The sequence below is a fragment of the Pelecanus crispus genome, chromosome 18, assembly GCF_030463565.1.
Source record: "Pelecanus crispus isolate bPelCri1 chromosome 18, bPelCri1.pri, whole genome shotgun sequence".
Classification (NCBI taxonomy): Eukaryota; Metazoa; Chordata; class Aves; order Pelecaniformes; family Pelecanidae; genus Pelecanus; species Pelecanus crispus.
Window position 1 is genome coordinate 323,429 of NC_134660.1, and position 26,943 is coordinate 350,371.

Consider the following 26,943-nt stretch of genomic DNA (forward strand, 5'->3'; position numbering starts at 1 on the left):
CTCAAAGGATCATATTGATTATATCCTGGTCTCGTCTGGCCGCTGCTTGGTATCATTTACAGATCTACTTAGCACTGAAATACTAAAACATAATGTTAACCTAGTGTACAGGCCACAAAAACAACTTGGGCTTGGACATGAGTGCAAAATGACACAGAAATGTGCTGCCCTCATGTGTGTGTGTGTGCACGTACAGAGGAGTGATCTCTCTGCCCCAAACACAGACATGGCACAGGGTACAGATTTCCCCACACACTGCCCTGTCTGTTGGTAGGAAAACATGGATGGGAGAAGCAGTTCCTACTCCACTCACAACTGGTGGTCCCTAACAGTCCTCCCAGCACAGCTCAGTTCACTAAACACCTACAGATATTAACATCTTTGCTTCCCAACTGCAGACCCAGAGGCAAACCACTCACAAATCTGCTGTGCCGGATTTAAATGAGGATTACTGTTTCTTTTCTGCCTCCTTTTCTCTCTTCCTCCCACCTGTTTTTTGGAGAAGAGCAATTAGTGTCTCCCCCAATCTCCCTGGAAAGATACGTTTAGTCCTTTCTTGCCTCTGGACAAGAATTTCCTGGGACACCATCCAGAGAGGACTCCTAGCTTGACAGCTAGTGAGCTCGCATACCCCGCCAGAGGCTCATCTGCTGGCTCCATGGAGAGCATCTGACACAGTCGAAGATCTTCCGCTTGTCCTCCGAATAGAGCATTTAGCATCTGTGTAACCCTGGCACAGCAGCAGTGAGCCATGATTCAGCAAAGGCTGGTGGATCTGCTGGCGGGTGCGCGGGGCTGCCTGGTCGCAGGGCTGACTGTCGCCCCGCTTCCTGCTGACCTGCCAGTGCCAGGGCTTTTCAGCACAAAGAAATGGCTGGGGGTTTTTCAGAGAAGCTGATGATCTTGCTATCTGTCTGAGCTTTGCAAGGAGGCCTTTAACGCTGTGCTGCTCGCAGCTGGGCAGAGACAGCCTCTGTTCCCACTGAGCTCCACGCATGGCAGGGTTCAGCCATCTCGGAGCTAAAGGACTGGAGATGGGCTCGGGAGGATGCAGCCATTAATTTTTCAGAGACAAGAGAGAAAGAGCTGCCTTTTCTGTTACAAGGAAAAAAGCATGACCAAAAGCCACAAAGATCCACCAAAAACACATTCAATGGGACCCTGAGAGCACCTGAAACCTGGCTGCAGCTTACGAAATGCCCTGGATGCTCATTCATTTGGGCACTGTGATTTTGGAGGCTGATGTGCGGTTTGCCATGAAGAGCAGAAGCATCTCCCGGCAGATGAAGCACAATGTCCTCCCGCTGTGTCTGCAGCACAGCGGGCAGAGGAGCAGAGTCCCTCTGTACCTGAGCCACTGTGTGCAGCAGTCAGTGATGGAGAAGAACAAAAACTCCTCAAACTGGCACAAGCCAAGGGGCAGGGAGGGGGATCCAGCTCCCACACGGTTCCCACAGCACCTTGCTTTTAGCTGAAGAAATGCCCATTCAACAGATGCCTTCCTCGCAAGCGCTGCCCCTCCCGTGCAGCTCAGGAAACATTTCCTACAGCTTGCCCTCCAAGGCCCGGCAGGGCTGAGTTTTAAACCCGTTACAATAGGGCTGATGAAATTTCATCAGCACCAGATAAGCAAATAAATAACATTAAGCACACAAAGCAATTCAATGGGTAAGTACAAGTGAGCTGCCACCACCATTATCTCTAAGCTGCAAAGCTCTCCCAGCAGCATTTGAAAGACATGGGCCATATAATCATACAGTCTTATTCACCAGGAACGTCATCGATAAAGACATTTCATGCCTCTCCAATGGATGCTAAACTTCATTCTCCCCTTCTTTCTTTTTCATCCATTGTAGATGTCAGCTAAAAGCATTGCTCAGTCAAAACTATACCGATGATACTGACGATGGTTTTGGACAGATCTGTCTGGTTGAAACCAAGAAGCAAAACTGAATTGCCTATATGCAAAACCCTTCTTATTCTAGTTGGGGAAGTCTCAGCTTTGCTTCAGGTTGTCACTCATGTAATAAATTCATATGCATAAAGAGAATTTAAACCTTATTAAAACTGCATATTAGACTTTTTAAAAAAGATGGTCTGAAAATTACACATTTGAAAAACTACCCTGAATTTTGAAAAAAGTCTGTAACGATAATCCTATTTGTTTTTCAAGTGGGGGAAGGGGAAATCCCTCGTGGGGAAAAACATAACATTAAAGGGAAAAAATGCTCAAAAAACCTGTAAAACCAGCCCCACCTTGAAGCAATGGTTTGTTAATGAATAATTACAACAAGGATAGCTGCACAGAGATAAACTTCAGCAGCACCCTCTGCATGACAGATAAAGCACATCCCTCCTAAGAATCTTATCCATTTCCAACAGAACTATTCTTGTTAACCAGGGACACTATCTAAGAAGCAACAGCCTATCCCATAATTAACAGTTCCTCCAAACCTCACATTTTTCAAACCCGAAGCCCACCTTTTGAGAGAAGAGGCGTACTGAGCAGTCATTTTGAGCTGTACAACAAGGCACACAAGAAGGCAAGTTAGGGAGGCAAAGATTTTCTTGCCAGGAGCAGGAGAAACAGGCCGATTTCTGGCAGTGCAGACTCAGCCCACCAGCACCTCTGGCGTTTGCTCTGTATGTGCAACCTAGTTAGGGCCCTGAGCATAAATCCAGTTTGTCTGAGAGGTGAGTTTAACTGCTGAGAGCCCGGCCACCTCCTGCCGCCAAATGCAATTGCTTTGCCATTCGCATCAGTGTTAAGATGAGATGCAGGCATATTTCACTCCCAGGCTTGGAGATGCTTTCCCAATGATAAAGGGTTACAAACCAGCGGCCTCCAAACCTCCAGCTGGTTTGAGAGTTGAATAATGCCATCGCCACCCTGAGACTGGTGTAACCGGGAGAGGAGCAGATATTCCAATTTCCTGTGAGCGGGGTGGGCTGGAGGTGTGCGTGGATCCATCGGCAGAGCAGAAGGAGCGCAGGGTGGCTCATGGCATTCAGGCCACCAGGCAGCTCCGGACGCACTTCTCCACGACTCAGCCAGCTAAGCTCAGCATTGAGGTAACCAGCAGCAACTCCTGCATTTGAACAGCATTTCACAGCTGAACCGGGCCCTAGAACAGTCCCTGCAGGCCTGTGTTGCACAAAATGTTAGGTGCTAAAAGCCAAAACAGCAATTTACACCCCAAAGAGCCCAAAGCATGCAGGACCACCCATCCAGTAAGGAAGAGCCGTAAGTGAAATGATGCAAACCTTTAACAGCCATTGACAGCACTGAAGTTTAGGTCAGGAAGCGAAAGCTATTAGTCAGCTCAAGGTCCAGAAGACATTTAAAGATGAAAAAAATATAATTTTCCTTGTGGAGTTTGTCAGGGATACTGAAAGCAACATCACTCCTCTCACAGGAGGTTGCAGAGACCTGACAGTAAAGCCTACCAGCTTTATGTGATGGTTCCCACACTGCCTGCAAAACCACGCACCGCCTTTTGTCCAACACCCACAAAGGTCTCTGCGCCAGCCCACAGCCAGCCTGATTTTGCTTTGTTTGCAACATGCACTCAATGATCGTGAGTCAAGACACCAGAGCCACATCCCTGACACCATCCTGCATTCGTGCCCAGGAGAACTGAGCCAGAAATGAAAGCACCGCTCTTCTTCCACTGCGTATTCTGCAAATTTATTTTCTGAATACCTTGTCAGGCTTGAAGGCATCAATAAAATGGCTTAGTCTGGTCTGTCAGCAGAAGTAAAAGCTACTAGAGCACAGCTGGGGTGGCACTGTTTCGAGTAAAGCCAACTGCTCAATTCATGGCAACCTCCCGCCCCAGCACAACCCACACACATGAAAACTGGTCCAAATGAAACAACTGCTGCACCCTTCCTCCAAGAGGAACTGTAACAACGGCTACAAAAACTATTTCATAAGGAGGGAAGGAGAACGGGGAAGGCTTATGCAAACTGGGATTAAAAAAGAAAATTAAATCAATAAATGAACGAAATACATGAGAAGTTCCCAGCTAGAACACATCTAAGCCCTGTTTATAGGGCATAAACCAGACCCAGGTGCCGGAAAGAAATTTCTCTCGTAAAGCAGCATGTTTCTCCTGCCTGGTGACCCCTCTGCGCTGCAGACCACAGGGCCACGTGCTGCCACACAGCCCCATGCCCAGTCTGCAGCAGCAATTCCTGCACAGCCAGCAAACAGGCACCCTGGACATCTTTCTGGAGCGCAGTCAGGACACATCACCACCAGCACAAAGACACAGCAGAGCCCTCATTCTGTTGCCGCTCAGGCTAACCACTAGCAAACCACGCACAAAGCCTCCAACACTCTCCGCCTGGAAAGATTTAGATCCCAAATTAAGTCGGGCAGCCCAAAGTCTTAATCCCTTGGCAAAAGGTTTCTCTGAAATGAAAGGTAAATAAAACCAGGGCTGAAAACAACGTACCCTATTGAGAGTGGCCCAGCGGCAGAGGGGGAAGAAAGCAGATGCTGGGGACCACACAGCTGTGCTTCGGTGGCACTCAGCCTTGCCTAATACGTGCCAGACGACATCATTAGCAGTGTCACAAAGGAGCACAAAAACGCACCCCCGCAACCCTTCTGGTGCCAGGAGACGAGTGCTCCCACGATGCCCGTCCAAGGAAAGCGGGTCAGCAGCTGCACCCCAGTCACCCGTGGGCCCAGCAACATGCAGGGCTACAACTGCAGCCCAAGGATCAACAGGACACAATCCGACAGCCGCCGTTTCTGAAAGGCCATGGGATTATCCCCAATCACAGAGGAAGAGGTAGAGTCTCAATCTGCAGCAATTCAAACTGCGCAGCTCCAGGGATCACGAGTCTGGGAACTAATGGCTCAATTTACATACGCACAAATCCCAAAATAAACTAGGCGTTGGCAGATCTGTTTGCGGCTGGGTGCGGGGGGTTACTAGCCACACATTGGTAAGAAAACAGAGGAAAGAGAAATTTCAGCAGAAGGTGAGTGCAATGCTTTAAGAGATACTGGCTGGATTTGCACACTCTGGTACTCATCACTGGGTCCAACCGAGCAGCTCCATCTTTCACACCAGCCACAAAATATCCAAGCAATCACCCAGCTAATTTCCAGATACGGGCAGAGTAAAGCCTCTTGGCTACTGTGTCTCATGCTTAGCCGCAGCAGTGTCTTCCTTCTCCATTATTTAATCAGTAAGGGCAGTAAGCACCCACTCTTGTTACTTGAAAATGAAAATTCAACAAACATGGGCTATCTAAGTGCTACCTCTGAAAGGTGATCAAACACAAACAGGATTTTAAAAAAAGCATCATTCCATCTGAATTACTTAATTAAAATGGAGTGACAGCCCCGTGAAATAACATCAGCCTGAAAAGCTGTTCATAATTCATAAGCAACTTCCTTTTCATCTCCTTTGTGTATTTTTCCAAGTACTGTTTTTCCGAGAAGCTGACAGAGGAAGGAATATGGACAGTGATCTCATTAATCGCAAGCACTGCCTAATATGCAGTGAGCTAAGAAATTACATGGAGCTTCAAGTTATCGAATCAAGAGGCTAGAAAAACCTCCTTCAGGTTCAAAGACAGACAAACACCTCTTAGAGCAATAGGAGGGAGTTGCAAAAGAAACAGTCCCCAAAATGCATCTTTCTTCATTTTCTTTTCCACATTTTTTCCACGTTGTAGTTCAAGTGACTTCTTGGGGGCCTGGAACTTTTGACACCTTTCCCTGGGGGCAGGACACCTTCCATGCAGATGTGAGATGGGTTTGGGTTCATAGCAGAACAGCTTTGAGGCACAGACACGTCATCACAGCAAGGGTGGTCACACTGTCTTAATGCACACCCATTTGGGACCTGAAGGTTACTGAGACGAGGGAATGAACAACTCCCACACCAGCTAATGACATACTACCAAGTCTGGAAAGGAGACGGGAAAGGGGAGAGTGGTAACACTGAGGGCTAAGAAGCCCCAAGCAATGAGATGCCACAATTCTGTACAAACAGCATCAAAAGGGAACAGAAAAGCTGTGTTCAAAGACACAAGAGCTCAGGGAACTGTCAGTAAATAGCCCTTACAGATCTAACCCCTCCACAGCCAAGGGCTCTGCAAGCTGACTGCTGGGGGTCACCAGCTGGCAAAGGTCTCCAGGGCATGCTCGTGGCTAGAGAAAAACCAAGGGATACTCATGTGCTGACAAGTTCCTCAGTGCTGCTGAGAATTAAACTAACAGAATTTGCCATCCCAAATCAGCTTAGGTCCAGTTCAGCAGCTGCCTCCAAGCAGGGTGGCAATTAGGAGACCAGATTATCCAGACACACAACTCCAGCCCACAGCCCGAGCTGCACGAGTAGCTGGACTCAGGAGATGGAAAATGATTTTATCTGCATGTCTCTTCTCTGCCCAAATAAAAGGGCACCAGAAACGCGGCCTCTTCCAGGAACAGGAATGTGCTGGGAATCGCTTGACGGAATGTAGGCAAGTGTTTTGCAGTGTAGGAATATTAACCCTAAATCTCGCATTAATTGCTACTGACAGAAGCACAAGGTGGTTTACCAAGCACATCGTTATTCCCATCTTCCCTGCAAGGGGAACAGACGTGAAAAGGCTTGTCATGGAGCAGGCTGGGGACAAACCTGAGTAGAATCCAGGTTCCCACAGACACGGCAACCTGCGTGCTCCCAGCTGCACTGCTCTCCTTCAGGCAGGGCTCTCTAAAGCAGCACTTGAGCAGAGAAACCAGAGGAAGCTCCTGAGAAACACTCCAGGGACATAAGGGCAGCAAGGCTCCACCTTAACCTCACCTGAAACCTGAGCACCTCCATGTCGACTGCAGCATCTAGCGCTGCTATTAGTGTCTTCCTTCCTTGATCTTTTACCCCTTCTTACCTTTCTTTTTCACTTTTTGTCTGGCTTATCTGAGCACATCAAAACCAACCTTTCGCAGCACCACTATAGCAGGCCACCCCACCCCAGCTTTCTCTGTGCACTTACAGGAGGGCGTTTAAGGGCGACTGCTGCCCAGGGAGGTGTCAGCACTCTGGATCACCCTTCTCATTCCCATACTATGATGCAAAGATCAGGCTGTCTCTAAATCCACTAACTTTAGCTAGATTAAAGCTCTGATCAGCGGGGCTTACACGGCAGCAAAAAAGGAAGCAACAGTAGTTTTAAAGCTTTCCCTGTCTGTTCAGCAGGATCTTCGTGAATAGAAGGAAGAGAAGCCTCTTTAGCAGGGATTTACTAGGCTAACTTCGGATTTCTTCCCAGCCCCCTGCTAGAGTATCTTGCAGTGGTGCATTTCACAGAGCCATGAGATGGTCTACGGGTGGACAAATTCTTCCTCCCCCAAAATCCTGCTTGCTTGGGAAGCCTTTAAGCAGTTGAACATGTAGAGCGGATCAAAGAGAAGGCAGGAGATCTTATTTACCAGCTAATTCTCTTTGACTCTTCCCATCCCAGGCTCAGCCCAACCCGCTGGAAATCAGAACATCTTCCCTGCTGCTGCAGGTTTTAAGCCCGGCTCACCAGCATTCAGCCTTGTACCAGTCATTACTCACTTAACAGAAAATGGTGGAAGCCTAATATTTCCCCTGCACTGCCTTTCAAAGGCCACGTTGCATGCTGAGATGTGGCTGAACTGCTACACACGGCAGTACCGCAAAGTCCTCGGACAGTCTCACCAGTTGCTGGGTGGAGCTGCTCCCCCAGCCTGCCTGCTGCCACTGAAAGGAATCCAGCAGGGAAGGAAACGGCACACAAGTCAATGTGTTCTTAGCATGTTACTTTCCAGCAATAGAAGAAAAGTAACGCTAATGTAAAGCTAATGGGGAGAGAGAAAAGAGGAAAGAAAAGTTCCCGAAAAGGCCACTGCAGTCTTAATGAATTTGGACAGTCAATGGCACGACAGCATTCTGCCCCATCAAAAGTCTCCTTTACCTTGGCTGGCAAATTACACCGTGAGGAGGAAGAAATTGTTTTCCTGAAAGATTGCATTGCCTGAAGAAAGAAAAAGAGACCCATCCCCACTAACTGATGGCTGCTGCACTCCTCTGTCACTCGCACGGAACAATTACAAAGGGTAAGCAGTCGAGGAAGGTCCCCTTCACACAGCAGTTGGTGGTAAAAGGAACCTGGCAGGGCTCATCTGGTCTGTGGACGCTTGCAATCTACCACAAGCAGGACTCTTAGCAAGGCCAGCAGTTTCTCATGGTTATCACAATTTTCTTCATTAATACGAGGTCAGAAACAAACTGACAGGACTTATTTCATGCTCCAGCGGGTACCACAACACATCCTACAGCAGGGAAAGGCTGACAGATACAGGATCACCCCCGTTTTCCTGAACACAGCCAATTTGGGAGGGCACTGAGCACTGTCACACTCCTCTTGGGTTCCCAGACAGAGCTCCTGAAATGCAATTCAGTCATTCAAAGAGCTGAAAAATACCCCCAAACTTGCTCTTTATTAGCCAGCCAGACACCAAACACCCTCAAACAAGCAGGAGGGTGAGAATACCCATGCTGACTGACGAGACAGTGCAGAGCTGAGCTCTCAGACAGGCGCTCACTCCACCTAGCAGGTGTGGGACGTGATAGAGAGAAGCGCCAGATAAAGGCGTTTCTAGCAGGTTAGTGAACAGCGACTCCTTGAAAGCAGCTCTGCGGTTCATCTTCACACAAGCTCTCCAGCACTGTCTCCATTTTACAACCTACTGCTTTGCAGCACAGCCGTGTGCCGTAGGACCCAGCAGAGACGACTGCCAGTGCAAGAACCAAAGCTCTGCTAATTTCCTTTCTCCGCAGGCTTTTGTAGGCACACGTAGAACAGCATCCATTTGATGCACCAGAGCCACAGGCTAGCGAAATGTCTGAAACCTGGTGTGAACATGGGATCAAATACAAGCCTTGAGCCACCTGCAGAGCGCGCACACCATCGCCACACTCTGCATTGAAGAGTTTAAGTGAAATGTTCTGCATTTAAGTGCAAAAATTGCAGAGTCCACTGCAAGGAGAGAAACCCTGCAGTACTCAGCCACCTTCCTGCCAGTCCCATGTATCTTTTCTTTCTTTGCTGCAGGAGAAAACAGCCACCATCTACCTTTGCTGTGGTGCAGAGAGCCAGGGCCCCCAGGGACACACAAGCAGGATTAAGCTTTCCTGCACTGGGAAGGGCCACATCCTGCACTTTCCAGGAGCTGCTCTAGCCAGCCGGCCTCAGTGCAAGCAGTGAGCAGGCTGCACGCCAGCTTCCTTCCCCTACCCCTCTATGTGCAAAGGCAGATGATGATGCTGTGTCTGGTGCTAGGCTCAAAGGATACTGACACTGACAAGAAGAGATCAATGTGCAACCAGAAGCCTCATAAATTAAGAGAACTGAATGAGAAGGAAACTTCACTTACACCTGTAAATGGACTGGAAGATCTGGGTACTTGCTATCATCTTCCACCTCAACCAAGCTGGTAACGTGTGCAGGAAGGGTCCAAAATATGTGGTGAAAAAAGTGGATACCTTGGCCTCAGAGCACCAACATTTTGATTGCGGAGAGATGCAAAGAGCGAGGCCCCTACCTCAAAACTGAGCAGAGCGAGGCTGCAATTCAACAAGCCAGGCTCAGACCACACTGCTTGTTCCCACCCTTACTCCTTACACCACCAGCACTGCTCCAACACCCCACTTGGAGGTGGTTCAAGGCACTAAACCAGCAGAAACTGAATCCCTCACAAGCAGAAGTTGTGCAGGACAGTAGTGCTACAGGTCATCTCACCCCACCTTTGGGCCACCAAAGTAGCAGAGGGGAAAAGCATGGGAGGCCAGCACCAGCCACCATCCAGCTGCACCTTGAGCCCCTCCAGGTTTTGCCTCTGGCTTGAAAAAGATGCTGTCAAGACACAAGGTATGTGTTTATTGCTTACTTTGATCTCAGCTGCTCCTCTTTCTTTGATTTCACAGTGCTGACAACATTTGCTGCACCCTGACAGAAGTTCTGTGAATATTCAATGCTGCCACAGGAATGAAGACATTAAACATAAAAGGTTCTTCATGCCACAGCGCTAGCCTACAAATGCGAGCAATCCTAGTCAGAGTGGATGAGACAGAACCAGGAAAGTGCTGTGGACACTAACATTGCAGGAGATTTTCTCAGGGCAAGGAAAACATTCAAGGTACCTTCTCGGATTGGGTTTTCCTTTCTTAAGTTATTTTGAGCTGTTTCAACACACGGATAGAAATTAAAATGATGACAACAGCACCATCTGCTCCAGCTACTGCCACACCACCATGGCTGGCACTGCTCTTGCAGCAACAGAAAGCCTGTCCTAGGGAAGAAGCCAAGTCAGGGGAGTTTTCTTAGGGAGCGCTATTTTACTTCTACAGGTTCCAAGGCTGCAGAGCTCCTGGCTGCAAAGATCGGCCTACAGTGTGTCCAGGCAGCTGGGTTAAGCAGCAATGCTTACTGCCCTCAGCAGTGGCGAGAAGCCCAGGGTAAGCATCTCAGACACAGGCGTGCAGGAACAGGCATTACCAGCTTGCCTGAAAAAACACAACTTACCACTGCAGTAGGAATACAGTCTCTACACACTCCTGTGACAAACCATCACTGCACAGTTTTCCCACAGTGCTTATTTCACCAAGCCATTACTTTTAGCCACTTGACACCCAAACTGGGCACCAAATACCTTCTGGCCCCATAGTGTCTAGTTCCAGCATCCCAAAGATGACTGACAGCACTGGAACACCGCAGGTTGCCTTATCAGGACGGTGTCTCTATAAATACAGGGGAAGGAAAGAGCCATGCATTCTTGACACGCTAGTTTCTTACTCTAGAAACAAACAAATATGCCAGATCTCACAAGCTTTCGGGGCTTTAACAGGACTTGTCCTCATCCCAGCAGTCACTATGCAACAAGACAGGGCTCAGAGAAGGCAATTTTAGCTTCTGCTTAGCTTTTCTGCATTATTTTTGCTTTTCATGAGTAAGAGACACTTCAGTGTGTTTCCTGAATGTCTTTTTTTTTTTTTTTAAGGCCAAAAGACACAAACAATAGGACATTCATCAAGCATTTCTGCCATGCTTACATCTCCCTTATGTTATTGCATAATGGTAGAAAAAAAGCACTATCAGGAGAGCACAGCCTAGGGATGAGCGCATCGTTGAACTCCTGACAGAGAAGGCAGGGACTGGGACATGCCGACCAAGTCAGTGAGCAATGGGGTGGGCACCCCAACAGGTTCACACCTCACTGAGCACCGGGAAGTTGCTGCCCCAGTCACAGGGAGTGGCTGATCAGACTGCTCACGGGCTGCCACGGTTCCGCCAAGGGTACTGGTACCTGGTTTAGCTCCGAGTTTCATACACCATGCCACAAACAGCACGTGAGAGGTGTGGTGGGAGATGGTAGTGCCTCCTGATACCCAGCACAAGTTAGCAGAATTTGAGAGCCAGAGCTTTTGCTTCTAAAACAAAAACAGAAGCTGCATTCGTCCATTTATTTTTCATAACAAGGGAGCACAGTTTGAACCATGCTGAGGCACAAGACAAACAAGGATTTTCAAGTAAGGATGAACAGCAAATAAAAACCTTTATACATGAAACACATCCCTTCTGAGCACTCAAGTGTCTCTCTCCAGCTGGTCTTCGCCCAGTTTGGGCCACTCAGGATGACAATCAGGTAGCAATCTGTCTTGTCTTGATTCTAGTTTTAACTAGCCAATGAGCAGATTGGCGACAAAAAGCAGACGCAGGCAGTGTGAATAGTGACAATCCATATGGGAACCCAGACCATAAATTCAGCCAGAGAGTAGTAAAACCATTATTTCCCCTCCCAACCCAAAGGCTAAAGGAGGAGGAAGTTTAAAAAAAAAAAAAAAAATCAGAATCCATGTGCATTTCATCCTTCCCAGGAATTAGCTGGAAGCCCAGTTGGTGCCCATCTTGCTTTCCACAGGGATGAAGAGTAGAAATTGTCCAAATTTAAGACAGCCCCAAGTCTAGGAATTCAGGCTCAATCTTCCCCAGTACATTTATTATAAATTTATTAAATTTATTACATTTATTAAAAATAAATGAGGTGCAATCAGTCTCCTCAGGGATTTTACCCCCTTTCAGCTCTAAATGCAGCTCTGCTGTCACACGTATGATATGTATAAAAGGACAGGCTGCTTCAGAGCCTTACTTCTTGCTTAAAATAATATTGCTCCTGGTCTCAGGTTACGAGGGATCCATTCACATTCGGTAAGGTCACAGGCTCTCTCTAAATCACCAATACAAAGGCTGGAATAAACAGGATTGCCAGTATTTCAGTAGTGCTTCTTTTTATTACAGTGCATGAGTAGAGACAGACTACATGAAGAGGCTCTGGCCACACCTAGAGCCACAGTGCTTTGTCATTCCTTATCGAGGGAGGCAGAGAGCAGCCTTCTGCCAGTGGGAGATGCTGGCTCCTGTTCTCACACTAACATCAGGCAGCAGCAAAGCAAACCCCACTGCAGCCCGACAGCTTTACCCGTCTTACAGAACTGCCCATTTTCACAGATGGGAAGCGTTCAGGGCATTTCTCTCGCCACAGACTACAGGAGTTTAATGCCTTGTGATCCTTACTCAGTTCCAAAACTCATTTTACACACACTGATCTCCCTTCAGCATCACCCAGGTATGCCCAGCTCCCTCTTGCTAACGAGGACTTTCTAGTATATCACCTAGGCCATTTCAAGCTATTTTGCCACAAGCATTGGTAAGGTGCTTTTCATCTGCACACAAACACTGCTACAGCCACAGTACAGGATTCTTCCATTTAAAACTTAAGCACCAAGAGGCTCCTGGATGTTGATAGAGCAAACAAACCCATGGAGTCAAAAACCCCTCCGTAAGGGCAGTACATGAGCAACAATAACTAATGAAACATGCTTTGGAGCTGAGCACAGACCTCAGACAGCCGTGACAATAAACCCTATTATTAGACACAATAAAAGCAGTGACATATTTGAGAGATTAAGCATTAATAAGTGCCTTCACATTAAAGTATTCATGACTGTCTTCCCCTCTCACCTGGAGGAACATGGGGAAAGGGAGGATCTGGCAAGGTAATTCAGCTAACACTAAAATAGGGGAAAGGCAAAATTCATGCAAAGTAGGCTGCAAAACCATAAAATGAGGATGCAGTGATGACAGCTCAGCAGTGCTGCAGATGAGAGATTCCCAATGCTGGAAGCCCAGTACATCCTGCAGGGAGCTGGGCCCCATCTTGCTCTCAACAAGCCCAAGGCAAGGGCCAGGCAAGCACCAGCTGCCTCAGCAAAGAGGCTCCTAGGGGCACTGCAGAAGAACATGGATCTGGGTCTGCCAGGCAAGATTTAAAATGGAAGGGGAAAGAGGACAGGAACAGGAAAGACTGATGGGAAAGGAAAGGAGAAAGGAGAGCATGCCCATGTATGCACATGGTGCTTGGATTTGGCAGGTGCCTAAGATGCACACACTGCTCAGGATGAGAACAAAACCTGGGAACATCATGGTCAACTCCTTTCTCCAGTTCACAGTTGCCCTTTTTTCTGATCATTCATCCATCTCTGCAACCACAGCAAGTCTTCTCTTTGCGAGCCCCAGAGAGTCACTCCTTTTTGTCACAGGACAGGTCCAATACCCACATTTTAGTCTCATCCTTTCTGAGTTTGTTCTCTTGCTTACCAATGGGCAGTGACTACAAGCAATGCCGCGGCTCGAGCAGTAGATCTTTAGCTGGACTTTTTAGTTGCTTTCCTTTTTGTACCCAACAGCAACATCTATTACTTCTGCTTATATATGCCTACCAGGCTCTCCATTATTACACCAGAAGATGCCAAGGGAAAAAGCATGTAGTTTTCTGTCCAATTTGGAGATGTCCATTGTTAAAAGCTACTTCTACAAACCTCTCCAGCTAGCTCCAGGGCAGCATCGTTTGTCATGCTGATGAGGTAGTAAGTAAAACCACATATGAAGAAGTAACTTCAGAGGGTAGAATTTGCTTAGGGTAAAGTCTGCCCTTGAATTCAAAGTAAGCAGGAGCTGAAAATGAACCAGAAAAGGCAATTCAGACTTCAGATAAAATCCCAGCTTTGGGCTCCCTAACATGATGTCTGACACCACAAGCTACAGCTACCAGCAGAGAGCACGTGAAGCTCCACTTCTGCAACACAACCGCACAAGCCAGCTTCATCACAGGTCTCACCTTAAACCACAAAGGTAATTCAGTCCCAGCAACTCTTAGCCTATCACATCCAGGATCTGCAGTGGGAGGGTAATAAAATAGTCAGCACCTGCATGGAGCTAGTCAGCACTTTGTACAAGATGGGTCAGCATTAGGAAAGGAACACGAGACACATTTACATCTCTTAGGTTTCCTTTACTTCTGACCATACCAAAGCGAAGTTCACTTTCAGATGAAAGTTGCATTTTTATACAGAGGCTCCTCTTGCCAACCTGCACTGACACAGAACCTTGAGAGTTCACAAAAGGCTAGAGCTACAAACCAGCCTCCTGGAAGCTCATCCCACTGGATTATCCCTTCTCTTGGGAAAGTCTCTCCAAGCACACCCCTTCTGTCATCGCTATGTCCTCAAACTAACCACACAATGAACACACTCCCCTTGAGCCCTGCAAACCAGGACAGGAACATTTTGTCACCTGCAAGCCCAGTGCAAACAAGTTTTCAACCTGGACACACAGTCCTGACGCTGTTGTGCGGACATGCTGCTGATGGCCACTTCCAAAGCCCTCCCACTACCGTACCTCTGGTCATCAAGGTACAACAGCCCCTCCCCAGGCAGGGACCCAGGGAGAAGACAGTGTGCACATATCCCCTCAGCCCTCAGTTAGCTTTACTCCATCTCTTTGGCCCACTTCTTGTCCTCCTTCCACTCGCATCTTGCTGCATCTCAGCCTGACGAGAGCTCACGTGGTCCCTGCACTCACCACCCACCACTGGGGAATAATCCCCTTCACCCTCTGCCAAAGACTCACCCTGCTACCTGGATATCTGAAGCCACAGCAGCCAGCCAAGAAAAACATTGCTTGCTTGCCCATCACTTTGCCTCTCACCTTGACTGTGACAGACCCACTCTGCCCTCAACTCAACTGAGAACGTGCCCAGCTGGCCAGATGTGTTCCCTGCACCAGGAAGCTCACATGAAGTGACATTTGAGAGAAAGAAGGAGCAGAGCTGCTTGTGAGCAAGACACACACACCCCCCTCCGTGGTAAGACCAAGTCAACACACCCAGGATTAAGTCAAGGTTTGATCAAATAAAAGATGAAATGTTTCTTAGGTAGGGAAGAATTTCACCACTCCGAACATCCCCCTACTTCTCCAATTTCAACTTCAAAAGGGCATCCCAGCAAACACTTCTTTCCAATGTATGGAAGACAGTTTGTTTATCTCAAAAAAGGGTCTCCAGGCCAGCACAAACATTCACATTGCTGAGCTGGACGTGTTCAAGGATCATGGGAGAAGCTTCTTTAGATTTTTTTTGAGCCATTTACAGACACCTCAAGGAATTTCATTCTGTAGCAAGTGACTTGACACACTGATGAAATCCATCTGAAATTACATCAGGCACTTCCAGGCAGACAGCCTGGGACAGGAGCTGACGAGGAGCCATAACATGAAATGCTGACAAGTGGCACAAAGTCCTGCAACTCTGTGGCACACAGCATTCAAAGTCACACACACGCTATTCAAAACCATGAATAGAAGTGGTTTCATCACCTCTCTTGTAAGTCCTAAAGTTTCTCCATGAACAGCAGAGTTTAATACAGTACTTATTCCTATGGACTTGTATAATCCGTCCTTGAAGACTGCACCTCATCCCACAGTAACCCCCATCAGCCTTCATCCTTCCCATGTGCCTTCGAGCATCATCACAGACAGCCGAGCCACACCTCAGAGTAACACACACACTGACCAGCCGAACAGGACAGCTCAGGGACAAATCCACCTGCCTTCCCAGGGCACTAATGGCACAACCCCACCAAGCACTCTGAAGCAATTCAAGAGGAGTACTGAGGGAGGGCATAGAGGCAAAGATGCACAGACAGCGATACCAGATCTGCTCTAGGAAGAGAGGGCAGGGCAGGTACAGCAGAGAGGTTACAAAGATGGAAATAATTAGCCAACTGCAGCGATAATCCTTTTAGCCTAACAGAAGGTATCCCCTGGTGCTCCCTTTCCTTGGATATTTAAAGAAAATCCACTAAAAACAGGAGCCATGCCACATGTAATGACTGCCTTTACCTAACTCGACTGCTTGGAAGGGAAAGAGAAAAATCACTGGATTGACTTCTGAGGAGCACGAAGGGCTCATTAGACTTGCAAAGAAAATCCACTCAAGTCTAAAGGCACAGATACATCTCCTCCAGATTCTAGTGTAAACTGCATATGCTTTCCACAGGCACTTTAAAAAACAGCCTACAACCGGCAGATTTCAGTGCGAAACAAAGCTCCAACTCGCAGATGGAGGAGATCCATCCTGCTGCAAGAAGAGATTCAGAGATTCATTCAGTCCCTCACAGCAGGGCTGTGCCCACCTTAAAAACCACGCAAGGGCTGCAATTCTCTGCTGTATCCACCACATCCTGGGGTGCTATGCAAAGGCAGCTTGGGATTGAGGGCTGTTCATGCTAAAGAGCCAGACAGGAGCAATGCTGCACAGAGCAGACACTCCACCACTTGTGCATCTCCAAGAAGCAGAAGTGATCCAAATTCAGGGCTGCACCTCTGGCAAGGCTGAGCCACCCTGGTGCTCTGCAAGGTTTTGGCAATTACCTCCTTTCTTTTCCGTCTCCATGGGTAGGCAGAGCCCTGCCGGCAACCCGTGCATTACAGCACTGCCTACTTTATGGATAAACACCCCCAACTGCAAGGGCATGCCCTTGGGGTGAGCCCCAGACACCACACCAGCCCACCTCTGGAGTCTAAACACCACAGTTAAGCAACAAAAGATCCTGAGGTAGAAAGCAGAAATTACACTGGATAGGCAGAAAAACCTAGAAAGTCAGCCCAGCTCTGATGCAACTGCAATACTAGTGAGAGATCCTCCAAGAGCTGCTGCCCTTCTCCCAAAACATCAGCTGGTACTTCTCTGAACAGAGGCTGGGAATAACCTGACACTGAATCTGCAGGTCCCCCCCCACCTAGCTAAGGGGCAGGCACACAACAGAAACAATTACCTCTGATTTTGTTTAGCAGTCTCAGCTGTTCTAACACAGCTAGAGAGGACCATTTTGCTTTTGCAAGAAAGGACTCTCAGTGCTTTTTCACAGACTACACAGGTCTGCAGACCTTAGAGCAAGCCATACACACAGAAAGCACAACACATGACCCTGTTGTTCAGGGGCTGGTTGCTTTACCTGCGTGCAGAGCCACGACGCTCCAAAACCTGTGCCATGTTCCAGCAGCTCCAGAAACAGCCCTGACATGCCACCATCCTCTCAGCATCACACAGATGAAGGACCCACGACTCTGTCAAGTCCAGGGCACTTCACTACGAGCTTCCAACTCTCACAGTCCAGCCCCACACCTACCTACAGCCAGCACACAGCCTAGGAAGCAATAAGCCAACCTACTAGCCAACTGACCTCATCAACCAGCAGGCTAAGCAAACTGGAAAATACTGGGAGCTGGGTGGAAGCCAGCGCCCTGATTCTTTCTTGACTAATTCATCAAGTGTCAGAGCATTGCTACAGCTAAGTTCCCAGCACTCCCTCAAAAGATGTAGAGACAACAACCAAGCCTCATCAGCACTCTGGGTTGGTAAAATAAGCTTATGCTGCTCAAAGACAAACTCAAATCTACAGCTTTCTTCCAGCTTTTAAATAATGTTCCTATTAGGAAAAAAAAAAGGAACGGCCACCCTCAGCACTTCCCCTCAGACACTGCTTTGTGATCCAATTTTCAACGCTTCGCAAACCAAAAGGGATTTGTCTGAAACTCTGAACGTGGACACACCCCAGCACCCGCACCTCAAACAGCAATGCCAAATGCCCATACAGGCGCACACAGACACTCCGACAGGCCAAGCAGTTACAGATGTGTTGCTTTGTCAGGACAATTTGTTATTGCCATGCTGATGAACACAGGCTTTCAGAAGAAACAGCAGAGACACCATCTCAAAAGCATTTTCAATATGTCTTTCCCCAGCTGTTTCTAACAGCCCCATGATGCTCCAAAGCCCAACTTCCAAATGAGGATATAAACATCATCAAGGAGCAATTTGCTCTAATCCCCACTACCACACACTAAGAACCACTCAGCTAAGCCCCAGCAAATACGCCAGGAGCAAGGTGGTACCCAAACACTTCCAAATCCCATGGCTGGCAAAACCCTGAAAAAAGACAGTCATGCAACACAGATCAACAAGCATGCAATGAAGAACACAGTTTTTTGAAATGAAGCAGAGGAACGTGAAAGGCAGAAGATTAAGACACCCACCTTACTGGCATGCTACAAGTGTCCCTGACTAGATACATCGGGCTCAGCCTCAACCTGGAAGGAGCAGTTGCAGCGTCCCATTTCCCTCATTTTTATCCCATGAGGACTGCTCTCCTGGCCAGGGGAGCAGACTTCGCATGGTTTTTGGGAAGGAAATGAGAAAGCTGCAGCACTACTTCTTCAGGACAGATAAATATGTTTACTTGGTCCAGCTGGGTCCTGCTGAAACTGCAGTTTATTAAGCACAGAGGGAATAGGACAGTTGAGCAAAATGCCTTGAGAAGAGGCTAGAAGCAGAGGGCAGCAAGACAATACAGAGAAACTGATGCAGGGTGAGGAAGACTACATAGAAGCCTGACCCGTAAATACTTAACACAGTACTTGAAAAGGACAAGTAATGAGGCAGGGAGGGAGAGACACAAAACCCATACTATTGCACTTGTCACCTGCATCTTGTCACCTGGACCCATCTCCTCTCCATGGGAGCTCCCCACAGGGCACACAGAGGTCCTGTCACTTCTGTCCTCATCTCAGCTAATCTCAGCTGATGAAGGATAAACGTCCATATCTTATCTGTGATGCCACCTGCCCCTTCCAGAGTAGCTAAGAGCCTTGCTCTCCCAGGCAGAGACCACAACACCTTGATGTGTCTCATGTTCATGTCAGATAGGACCTTTGCAACAAGTTCACCTGAAAGCTGCAGATTAGCAGTAAGCTGTTCCAAAGCAAATGGTCCTCTTTTAGAGAGAAACAGAGCCTTCGTTTAAAGGCTTCAAACAATGACAACCATACTTTACACTTTCACTCATTAAACCAGGCAGAGCTGATTTAGTTCCAAGTTTCTCAAGGGCCAACTTCTGGCCATCTTGCTGTGCAAGATGAAGACAGACCCACAGCATTGCACACCTCCAGGCACACGCTAAAGACCTAATAACCTTCTAAACCAAACAGAGCTCACCCAGGTGTTTCATTTTCAGCAATATGTGTTCAAGACTAAACTGTCCCAAGATCCTCTCGTGCTGCAGTCAAGCTTTATGGAGGATGGAGACCCAAGCAACCAACCTGTGGGACAGGCATCACATTTCCCCAGAGCACGAGAGCTGGGTCTCGAAAAACAAACCCCACCTGCATCTTAATTCCACAAGCCTTCATTTCCAAGGGCATTCAGCAGCATGAGGTACCTCTGCTAACACTGGGGGATGGCACAGGGAAGTATGCCACAGCCCTACACCTCCTTCCAAACATCATTATTCTGTCTAGAGCAAGAATAAGAACATGCAGTACTATCAGGTGTGAATTATCTGCCTGGAAAACCTCCATGCACTATGGTTAAGTCAGCCAGTACCTAGCTTTTCTCCTCAGCTGCCCATCTTAGGGGAAAAAAACAAGCATTTTGCATATCAAGATGGAACAAAGCATAACTGGGCTAGACTATTTCTCATTTCTAGAGAGAATAAGATTTTAACATTCCTTCTCCCAAGAGCAGCCTGTAAATGCCCAACTGAGAGCTGTTTTGATTAACCACCTTTAGGAAAAAAATGGAAAAAAAAATTGAACTGCATGAGGAAAACCATTAAACACTCCAAATCTGAGGTATTAGCAGCAAAGGTAAAAACGCTTCATTGGCTATAAAAGGGCAGCCATTGCTCGACAGAACAAGTTAGCGATTCTCAGTAGTGAATTTTGTTCCACTCATTCAGACACACGTTAGACATCTGTCCAGATCCATGCAGACAAACGCAGGGCAGCTCAGGAATATGCTGCATACAAATTGCTGAAGTGACAGCTTAGCTCATCTCAGCTGCTCGTTCCAGCAAGCCCGTTTCTAAGCAAGACCAGCCTCTTGCTGCAAATGGAGCTGCACCTCGCATGGTGGTACCACCAGCAAATGGAAGGAGAAACTCCCTTTAAAGTGATGGCAGCTGCCTTCTGTGAACAAACAAGAGGATTGCATTTCTAGGTATTTAAAAAAAAAAAATCATCTTCCCTAACCAAATCCTCCTGTGTGCTCACACAGCAGACAGGGATGCAGGCAGAAATCTCCATCCCTCCCCTGAAGTAAGCTGTTTCTACTTCTTATGGGTTTAATTGCTCCAAGCCAGGAGGGCAGGTGTGCCACACAGCACACCCAGAAACACCTGGCAAGAAAACTTCCCTTTTCACACCCGTGAAGTTAGACTTAAAACAAAGAAATACCCAGCAACTAAAGGGAAAAAAAGCAAACCCCAGAAGGGGGTCCAGCCCCATGCCCTGCCTGGTCTGATTTTAGGACAAGAAAGAACAGGCAGCACGGAAGACGCTAATGAAAGGGACAAGGGGGCAATCTCAGCACAACAGGGATGCCTGCGAGGTGCGAGGCACGTCCAGGGACTGCCGACACCACCAGTTACGCCAAGCAGCACCACCCAGCCCCAAACCCACGGGGCTCCGCAGCAGCATCCCCAGCCCAGCTGGAAAACACCTGGGGTTTAACAGCGCAGGAACGCACCCTGGGCCACCGCGCTGTTAAGTACCGGAATCCCTCGGCCGGGCACCCGGGGGATGCAACAAAGCAAGGCAACTCCGGCTGCTGTGACCTCAATAACGCTTCCCACCCCCGAATTCCAGTCCGGGCGTGGACAGCTCCGTTTTCTGAAACGCCTTTTCCTCATAGTTTCCTATTATTGATTAATTTATCTTTTTTAATTACAGCTGCCCCCGCCTCCCCCCTCCCCGAGGGCGGCTGCAGAAGATGGCACCGCGCCGGGGCGGGAAGGCGCTGCCCACCCCTCCTGCCGCAGCCTCGCCGGCACAGCCCCCGGCCCCACCTGCCGCAGGCAACGGGGCAGAAAAACGGCGAAAAGGGGGGAGGAAAAAAAAAAAAAAAAACCACCCCCTCCCTCCCCAGCGGCCACCCCGCCCCGCCGCGCACCTGCAGCCGGGCGGCAGCGCTGCCGCAGGGGACGCCCCTCGCACTGCTGCAGCGACCGGGCTGCCGAGGCGGCCACCGGGCAAACCGGCGCCGGGGGTGACACGCCCCTCCGCGGCGATTTTTTGCGTTGAAATGGCTGGGTTTGGTTTGTTTTTTTTTTTTTCTCCACCCGTTTCACGCCTTCAGCGTGGGGACAGCGAAACGCAGCGCCGGTAGACCGGGGGAGAGTGCGTCCGGCCGTGCAGCACCCCCTCCCGCTCGCCCCCCTCCCGCCGGCCAGCGGCCGTGCCCCTACCTGCCGCTGCAGGGGAGTCCGCACCGGAGCCGGGCGGCGAGTGACAGCGGCGGCGCGGGCGGGGCGGGGGGCGCGCGCGAGCTCCGGAACCTTCGCCGAGCCGGCGGGGGGGGGGGGGGGGGGGCAGCGGCAGGGCGCATGCGCCGCGCGGCTCGTAACCCCCCCCTACGAGCGCTCCCCGCGGCGCGGGCCGGCGCATGCGCGGTGCGCAGAGCGGCGGGAGGGAGGCGCCGCCGCCGCCTTTTGTCTGCGAGAAGCGGGCGCGCGCGCGGCCCTGCCCAGCAGGGGGCGCTCGCGCGCTGCCCCCCGCCCAACCGCCCCCCGGCGCCATTTTGTGCTCGGCTCTGAGCGGCCGCGGCCGGCTCGGCGTGTGCTGCGCCCCCACACCGGCCTCCGCCCGGCCGTGATGGGAGACACTGCCTTTCCCAGCCCTGGCTCCCGTTTTCTGCACAGCCTGCGTTTAGCCAGGCATCCCACACAGACACCTGCTCCACAGGCTGGATTCACCACCTGAGGTCCAGCTGTGCTGTCAGCCGCTGTCCTCAATATCCAAGGAGATGAAAACACCTAACAGCTCACTAGCTGCTGACAGCATCCCCTTACCTTCCTCACCAGCCCGACAGGAGCTACAGCACGCAGCCATCCAGCTTTGCTTTCATCCACTTCTAAGCTCCACACTAAGAAAGGGAAAGCAGCCTTCTCCTACCCACGGCAGGCAGCTCTGCAGCCGTTATCCACACACATCTAACTACATGTACAATGGATAGGCACAGGGATTCCACAGCATGCATGGAGGAACAGTGGTGGACAGCTTTAATTAACATCTAGTTCAGCAGACAACTGTGGGAAGGATTCAACAGGTGACATGTTAATCACCCTGAGGCAGGCAGTGGTATAAAGGAGCACTGGGGTTCCCCCACCACCCAAAACAGAACCCACAACCCAGCCTGATGCATTGGAAAGTGGAGGGAGAGGCTGAAGAAACAAGTCATACTCCCAAAAGATCCCTCTCCACCTTGCCTGCTTCATCTGGAAAAGCAGTGAGATGCTCTGGCTCTGCTCAGGAGCATTATGGACACAGTGGAGATCCCTCAATGGAATTACTGCCTTGTATTACAGGGTTACTATCCCTGGTAATTGGATTTAGTGGAGAAACTGCAGGAGGGCTCTTCTGTCAGTCAGGCTCGAGGTTTCAGTTTTTCCTGAGAAACATTCAGGTGCAAACCAAGGGCAAATGTCCAGTCCAAGAACAGGCTTCTGGCAGCGGGTGTGAAGGGGAAAGCTCAATAGGGAAGAAAAGAGAAACAGATGTGGAACCTGCAGCACCAGAGGCTTTTAAAAGCAGAATGGATTGGGAATGGTCCATCTCAGTTTGGAATAAAGGTCTTGAGGTGTCTTGTAGTGCTATGGAGAGTCAAAGCCCTTCTATTACTACAATATAAATAACTGCAGAAGTACAAAGTATATACGAGGGGGAAAAAATCTGGATTTATGAACATGCAACATGAGATAGTTTTTTTTCCAGGTCAACAGAAACAGGTGAGGTATCTAAAACCAGGGGAACAGCTCTTTCCTGCCCATTTTTCAACCGGCTAAAAAGTACCCACTGTAAATTGGTCAGAGAATTTTCCCAGGGTAAACACATCTTCTCAGGGAAAAAAAAAATACCACTGCTTTGGGAATTGTAAAATAAATACTCCAGTGCTGCAAGGGAATCCATGCTTGTGAGACAACAAGGAACAAGCCGAATTTGAACTTACAGTGCAAGCAGCTAGAGTCCAATTCTGGAACAGCAGCTCTTCCTACAGGCAGTATAGATGTACCAGGAACACAAGACTGACGGTGAATCAGCTGAGCATCCTCTAACAGGACTTTTTCTTCACCTAAGATGACAAAACCAAAAGGGACTCTGTGCCCTCATTTCTTAACACAAAGTACTCAGGATGACAACACCTAGCTTTCTGAAGTCATCTCCAAGCTCAGGTTTGCCTGCCTAGTTCTCAGCTTACCAAGCACCGAGTCCATTTTGGATCCAAGACATCAGGGGCTGGGAAGCATCATTAGCCAGTCCCAGCTGATGTTCAGGCACAGCCACTCTTGGCACATTCTGGCCATTCAGAAGATCCCCATAGTCAGTCCTTAAGACTGCAATCACACAAGCAAGTTCGTTCCTGTCCTGGCCCATGGCACAGCCGCAGAAGCCTGGTGGCACAGTACATGAAAATAAAACACTCAGAGTATCATAAGCAGTCCTATCTAAGGCACAATGAGCAATGACCCAGCATCTTGCGTTTAATTCCATCTGTGTTCAGAGAAATAGAAGCACATGGATCTTCTTGGTAAACAAGATTACTGCAAAGAAATAATCAAATTACATCCAGCTTTTCCTCCTCACCAACACCCTGCAGGGCCAAAAACATGGGCTGAATGTCCATGTCAGAGGGGTAGCAACTGGGAGAAGACTCCCTTGTTCAGGTGTCTCACTCCCCACGTCTTAACACATGCATCTCTAGCTTGCTGCAGGTCCATCCCCTTGATGTAAAGCCCCACTGTGCTGCAAGACACTCATTTTGTACTACATCTCAGGTACAACAGCCCTCCATCTCTGCTCCCCGCACTGCTATGCGCACACTGTTTTGTGCTGGATGGATGCAGGATGCTGCTGCAGCAATACCGAGATGTTACGGGAACTGCTGGAGCAGTCCAAGTCCCAAAGTGCAGCTGAGTGCTCCGAGCCCCAAGTGGAATGAGCTCACAGTAATCAACGGATCTTGCGCCAGCTAAGAGGCACTGCAGCACAACACTCTCTAGGCAGATTTGTTACGTGTACACACAGCAGGCTGACAGCTGTAGTAGACTTTAATTACTGCACAGAGCTCTTCTGGCCACTTCTTGTTCATAGGGTCATTTTGTTTATAGGAAAAAGGATCTGTGAATTTATCCTACAATTCTAACTCAGTCCAGGCTCTTGCTTCCTCTCCATTCCTTTTGGTCCATACTGCTGCTAGGTGGAAACAAGACACTATTTTTAACACCAAATTATAAAGGAAACCTTTAGGAAGGAAAGCATTAAGCCTTTAGCTTCCATATCCGTTTCCTCATCTATAAGACAGGGCTCATTTTCCTCACAGGTGAGTTTTGCAACTTGTGTCACAACTGTATCAAAGTTTTCCATGGCAGATGCTATGGAAGGTAGGATGTGATTTCTCAGGTCTGACCTGCAGAACTGCAATTGTGTGATGAATTCTGGGTTACAGTGGTTTTAAGTCTGATGTCCCCAGGGCCTCATCTGTCCACAAGCTGCTTCATTTCAGTCACTTAATTCAGATTAAGGATGGCTTTTGCAAAAACATAATGGTCCTAGCCGAAATAAATACTCAAATTCTGCACTAGTTTAATTCCATTACAGTACTACTCAGATCCCTTTTGCAACCTGGCCATTAAAGTTCACTTAAAAAAAAAAAGGAAATGGACTAATCACTTTCAAAATGGTTTCCAGCAAGGAGACAGGATTGATCTTTCTGAAACAATTCCAGATGCTATTGCATGCTGATAGACCACAGCATGACCCCTTCCTAAATAAGGAAGCCCCAGGCAGACACAGCCCCCAGACTTGCTTCCCAGGGCACAGCTGCTAATGTGGACATGGCATCAGACCATGGAGCCAGCTGGGTTTCATAAGGTTGCCATGCTTTGAAGCCTCTCCATGGAGATCACGGCAGGTAGGTGGGCATTACCCAAGCAGTTCTCCCAGCCATGCTTGTACACTGTTAGTAAGAGCAGGACAGCGGGCATTACCGAGGCCCACGCTAAGCAGACCAGAACAAGGCTCATGCAAGCCTTCTCCAGCAGCTCTGACTGCACACAACTTTGCAGCTTGAGAGGGGACTGGAGCTCAGCTGGCTCCGTTTCTCACAAGTTGAAACCAAATGCACATATTCGCAACTCAGACACAGTTCTCTCCAACTGAAGTCAACTTACATTTCCTTTTCACAGGCAATCAGAGCATGATACAGCCCTATAACCCCCCCTGAGGTCAGCAGCACTGTAAAGATGCAAATCAGAGACAGAAACACCCTCGGTGCTAGGACAGCGTAGGCAGCGAGCAGGCTGTGACTCAGCAGAAAGAGCCAGCCAGCAAGGTCCTTGCTTCTCAGCAGCACTGAGCACAGGAAAAACAAATTCACCACTTTCCCTCTGATCACTTTAGCAAATTGAGAGACCTGAAAAATTGAGACTGAGGCACTTACAGCATCTTACACCTTCCTTCTTGGGCCCACCCCAGCTGGAAAAAGATTATTCCTTTTCAGCTGAACAATCTAGAAGGCATGTAGAGCCCAACACCTACAAATAGAAGATATAAGACCCAAGACCCCTAAGGATACATATTTTTTAATTAAACTTAAATTTAGAAATTACCTAAATTAATTAAATTTCTAAATTACCTGCTACAAGATGTTTTCCAGATCATTTAAACCCTGTGTATCTGTAAGAGGCAGAGTTGACTCATTAGGGAGTTACAGGATGCATTCACTTATGTGGCCTTGTGGGAATTATTAGGTTCCTGGCCTCACATCACAAAGTCAAGACTCACTTGGTATCACGGAAGGGCAAGTGCTTGCAGAGAATTCAAGATCCCTTTATGTCTGCATACCAGGCTAACAGCCCCAAGCAATTCCTCTCCCTCAAGTGCAAACCCAGAGTGTTTACAGCCTCTACCCAGATGCCAGCAGCAGCTCACAGGGCTGAAGCCTGATCACTGCTCCTGGCATCAGCTGCCCCCTTTGTTGACAAACTTCAGAGATGCCAACAGCCAGAAGGACCTTTACTCCTGGAGGAAAGCAGCCACCATGGCTCTGCTAGTTCTGCAGAGAGACAGGGAACATCACTCCGGGGTGAAACAGGCTATTTACCAAATACCACTGCAGACTCTGAAGCCCTAAACTGCTCCTGCTTGCCCTGGGCAGTCTGCTGGTGGTCATCTGTGGATTGCTTGTCCTTGAAGTCCTTCCTGTTCTTGCCACAGGATGGCACTCACAGGGGAGCAGTGACGGGTGTAAGCACCAGTGCAGCCTTTATTCCTTGAGCTTAAGGCAGGGCAAGAGTTCAACCTTACCCTAAAGTAAGGTAGAGGATTATGCAGTACAACTAACAGGTTTTGCAGTGAAATTATCACATGCACACAAATACAGAGGCACCAGGAACCTCTAGCCTGCAGGTTACCAGGAGGACACACCAGCTGGAGCACCACTTTGGTCTTGTCCCAGTT

The 26,943-nt window shown here is 48.7% G+C and overlaps 1 protein-coding gene across 3 annotated transcripts in view; it reads right to left on the reverse strand.

Annotated features, from left to right (window-relative positions):
- Window positions 1-21,710, reverse strand: part of LOC104028387 (microtubule-associated protein tau) — a 50,967-nt gene extending 29,257 nt beyond the window's left edge. For all 3 annotated transcript variants that reach the window (XM_075722799.1, XM_075722801.1, XM_075722800.1), the window contains exon 1: window positions 21,675-21,710. The gene's annotated coding sequence lies outside the window, so the exon portion shown is untranslated. The remainder of the gene's footprint in view (window positions 1-21,674) is intronic.
- Window positions 21,711-26,943: the final 5,233 nt, after the last annotated feature.